The sequence below is a fragment of the Ptychodera flava genome, chromosome 12 (assembly GCF_041260155.1).
Source record: "Ptychodera flava strain L36383 chromosome 12, AS_Pfla_20210202, whole genome shotgun sequence".
NCBI classification, from domain to species: domain Eukaryota; kingdom Metazoa; phylum Hemichordata; class Enteropneusta; family Ptychoderidae; genus Ptychodera; species Ptychodera flava.
Window position 1 is genome coordinate 31006426 of NC_091939.1, and position 5211 is coordinate 31011636.

Sequence of the window (5211 nt, forward strand, 5' to 3'; positions counted from 1 at the left end):
GAATATTCCCTTCATGGGCAGAATCTTGAAAATGGCCTTTCTTGTCTTGTTAACGAAAAAAGATACCCCTGAACTAAAATATGGATAGGCTACCAGCCATTGTCACTGGGCTACCAACTTCAGAAAATGGAAGCCCAAGTGGACTACCAGGGAAAAAAGTTAATTTCGAGCCCTGAGTAATACGTAATGCAGATCTTTGCGGACTCAGTGTACACTGTGCTTGTGCATTTTATTTGTATACATACAATTATTCTTAACTTATTTGACTAATGTACAAAATCAGTGTGTGTCTTATTAAGTCCCCGCAAGCGGGGACTTAATGGGTTAGGTCATGTCCGTCCCGGCGTCCTTCCGTCCGTGCACCTGTCATCAACGATTTCTGTGGCATCTGTGAAGCGATCGTTTTGTAACTGGGCATAAATGTAGTACCATATGGTCTCTTGATGCACAGTCCTTATTATCTCAAAATAATTCAATTTAGTCACCAAAATTACTCTTGATGTCTTTTATTCAGACTTTTTTTCTCTGAATCCGAATCTGAAGCCAATGTTTGGATCATGTAAATACACTGATGACGTAAATCACCGGACTGTACGATTATTTATGGGGGAGACGCTAGCAAAGGTTGTAGTCGATTCCAAAAGGTATTTCGCAGGACTGGTGACGGTTTCGGTGGTCAGTTTTAGGAGTTTTAGGCGTCAAGCGTTGTCTGTCGTGATGAACGAGAGCCACAGAAAGCTTTAGTAATTTGCAAAAAATGTCATCTCGTCAGTTTTAAACGTCATCGTTGACAAGCACTACGGTTGTTTATGCGGGCTCCCGTAAAATAATGGTATGTTCAGACGATTCGAATCGCTGGTGATCACATGCCTCACAGCTGATCAGCTTTATGTCGCCCTACTATTGATTGTGCCCAACCACCACGGTCCCTCCACAAACGCGTGTGATGGGTGAGTGCATGGAGGTAGCTACCTCTAGAGTGTAACTACATGTTCCGAAAACCATTTCGTTTAGTGTTATGTCGTCTTCAAATTTCCTGATCTAATTCATTTGTTAACGTGCAAAAAAAAGAAACGAGCAAACAAAGCAATCAATTTGACGTTTGATGCATACTCGACTCAGAAACAAATCCATGGCATAATGGAGGTATAAACGAGACCTAGTTTGCTCATAGGAAGATTTTATCGGTATGATTTGATTTTCTAGAGTGCACTATTTTTTCTAATGTAATCGCCTTTTCCCGATATTCCTTTACGAATTGTGAGTCATTTCATGGTGGTAGCAGCATTAGTTTCGTTCAAGTTTAACTGTCTGGTTTGGTATGTCTCCTGCCCGTATGTAGTAGGCACGTAGTGTGCCGTGGATGGGAACGTTTTAGGCGGGCTCTGCGTGAGAAACAGCGTGCTTGACATGTCAATGACTGTTTGTTTTGATTGATTGAAATTTGTGATTGTTTGATGAAATTGGATCAGTACACATGCAGGGATATTTACCAGTATTTCATCCCGTGATTTGTCAGCATACGTGTCATGTACTACTCGATGCAGTTTCCGTTTGCGGAAAATTTTGCGTACTTGCGTAATTACACGCAACGAAATAATTTTGAATGCATATTGAGCCGGTCACTGCGTACGGCATACGTTACTAAATTGGCTGCTTTATCTTGCAAAAATATACAAAGCCCGCTTCAAAAGGGCACTGATAGGCACCTTCTGTTCTCCGTGTATTTTGAATAAGACTGAATCACTCTAAACTACGCGACCAGCTTCTGATAAAATGTAACAATATTGTGTCAGCAGCAAGAACCGATATACTAATCCGTCGATCACGCGTCACAGTGAACACGTGCTGTGAAATGTGGCTGTTTGACAAAGTTATCTGTTTGGGATCAGACGGTCCGTCATGACGGGACGAAAAAATGAAGGCGGCGTTCGACGTCGACTGCATTGGCCACGAATGATGCCGTCCGCAAAGTAATGCAGTACCGAAAAACCGTCATTAATATTCAACTTTTTTCGCTACTCGGAAGTTGAAAGAACGGCTAGTACGGGATCGAAATAAAATACTCGAGAAAGAACGTCGACTTTCAAAGTCTGAAGGAGCCATGCTCTGCCCGATGGCTATCCCTGGTGGAGCGTAATGGTGCGAAGGCCCGCGCTGTTTTTGGAGTTTGGTGATGAATGCCGCAAATAACAACGTTGCAGACGGCTTGCTGAAGCAAACAATATTCGTTCGTATAGCCATGACATGCATGTGGATGATGCCGATCATTGACCAATGTAATTTTGTCTTTCATAGTCAGGATGCAAACCTTTCGATAATACAACCAATGATACAGTCGACCATCGCAGAATTAAGGACAGTGTTAGATGTAAAGGAATCATGAACGCAACCTTTCGATAATACAACCAATGATACAGTCGACCATCGCAGAATTACGGACAGTGTTAGATGTAAAGGAATCATGAACGCGATCGAGTTCAGAGAAGAAATCGAAGCCAATCACACGACCTGACATATGCTAATGAGAGCTGCGTCATCCGCTTTGCCTGTGCAAACTCGCGTCGACGCTTCATCGCGCCGAACATTTGATACAGCGAACGGAGGAGCGATTTCCTGCCAACTGTACTACATGTACTAATATCCTATTGTGTCTTGACAAAGTCATAAATGCAAGTAAATACCCAGAGATTGACAATGAACTCCGTGACTACGGTATCGAGGCACTTGAAACTTCATCGATCATCTTGGATCAGACTACGTAAACCGTGAGCACTCACGGCAACGCGTTTAGAAACGACTTCAGACAAGCGAAGTTTACGCTGAGAACTCGGAGTCATGTCGTTTGCTAATTCAAGAATATGCGGAAAGGTGTCCTGCAGTTCGACAATTGACATGTATTGCAGTAGTAATTCCTGTATCCTTGGTTGCATGCGAAAAGGGCTTCAGCTGCTAAGACAGGAGCCCGTAGTAGATTTTCCGACGGCAATGTAGATAATTTGATGTTGCTCTCAATGGAAGGGCCGTGTGTTGCCGATTTCCCGTACGGCAGAGCAAGGGAGATATTTGCCTCGAGGGCTCGCAGAAACCCTAGGAATTCTTAGATGTTGAATGTTATTGAGATTTGTCAAAGTAAACAATGGCCGTTTATGATAGTGTTGGTGTCGCTACCGCTGTCCATTGCCTATCGACAGACCATTGTTCACATTTCCTTGCAGACGCAATAAAATCATCCACCCCCACCGGCAGCGCCCCCAAGCGGTGAAATGATGTAAAAACGAAACAATCAAGACATTTCAGAAATCGCCTAATGAGACTCAGAATTCAACATTAATACAATTATCAGTAGTTTACAGCTACTAAACATTCCAAACAATGTAAACAGCGGGGACTGTGTCATCTTTCGATGACTTGTTGTACGGTAGTTTATCAAGCATTTTGCCAAGTGTTGACTCAAAAACGTTTGGAAATCTCAGAAGTTCAAACCGCATGGGCATACTGTTTTACAGATACATTGGAGGAGAAAATGCCAGAAGTAAGCAGTGATCATAAAGGGGTGATAATCAGCCAGAACAGAATGAAATTGAAAATTTTGATTCTCTAGTTTGAAAAGTTGTTATTTATATTGTACATTTTGTCAGCATGCTGTTGTGTATTGCGGCTGAAGCAATTCCACGTGGTGGACCGGATAATTCAACAGACCTGTGTTTGTATTGTGCATAGATATATTATAGACAATGCTCGTCTTGATGTGAGATTTCAGTGACTTCTCGGTTTGTGTTTAAGTTTGAGTGAGTAAATATCTCCATTTAGCGTGGCATGCTACATTTTCATGACAGATATCAACTGCCGTTATTTTCACTACTAGGATGGATGTACATGTACATAAACAGGTACATGTATTTTGAGTTGTGTGTCCTTGCATTGTATATTAGACAGAGTATGCGACATTACACAGAACATGTGTTTTTACACATACATATGCAATCTAAGAAAGCATGATTACTTTCAATGAAAGGGGCAAAGTCTCACACATTAGAGAGTATTAGTGTAAACGTGCTAAAAGTTATGGTAAGAGGTGGAGTACTGGTATGGCACTGTGACTTGTCCAGTCTGCTTTCAAATTGACCCTGCTTGGTTACAAAATTTTGGCTTCTTTTTTTCAAACAGTTTAATTATACATGTAGTTTAAGAGACCTTTATCGTAACTTAAATTTAAATCCCGCTACGGATGAGATTCCAATGAGGGATTACATTCCATTCCTCTAGTCTGTATGTGCATAGCCCTGCGTACGATGCTGTGTGTTCTTGGCATTATATGGCAATGGGAGGCTGTACAACGCCGGGAACAAACAGCATCGTAAGCAGGGCTATATGTGCATCCAGCAAGCTGGTATGACTAGCAAGCTTTGCAACATAATACCTGCCTTGCTGTGGGTGAGTGAAACCATGTTGCGGGCATATCAGTGTACTGCTACGGAAATACGTATGGGAAGTTCGACGCTGTACCAAAGTCTAATCAAACGTCTGTGTACGAACTTAGATGTATTACCAAAAACAGTAATTATTTTATGATACACAGGCACATATATGAATCACAATTTTGTCCTACGTGTATTGGTAATGAGGCTGAATGTTGCAAAGTTATGGCATGAGATTATCTCTCCCCATGTGTGGTTCAAAGGTCATAGGCATGTCTCGCAAACACATGTTATTGTTGAGTGTGCTCTCACTTCCATAGACCCTGTTTAGAGTCCAACTAAAGTACTAGGAAACAAGTGGATTGTGAGATACAATGGTCACAAAGAAGCAAAATAAAATGTTATCATTTTGACAGAGCCCAAAGCATCAGAGCAATGTTTCCAACAAACTGACAAAACAGAACTGTATGGAAACTGGTTACAAACAAAAGTTTATTGAATTATATTAGGCCAGGAAGAATAATTAAATTGTTCCTAAGAATTGCTGTTACTACTTTTAGTAGCCAATTTGTAATCTTTTCTTCCCTTTTTTACGCTCCCATATATGCATATGTATATATGCAAATGGGAGGTATTCGTATAAGGTGGAAAAATGGCGTCTGTGTGTATGTATGTAAGTATGTATGTATGTCTGTTAGTCCGTCCGAATCAAAAACTCCTAAACCGTAGCACCTACTGTCCTAGTATTTGGTGTACAGGTGCACCTAGGGGTGGAGATGTGAATTTGTTC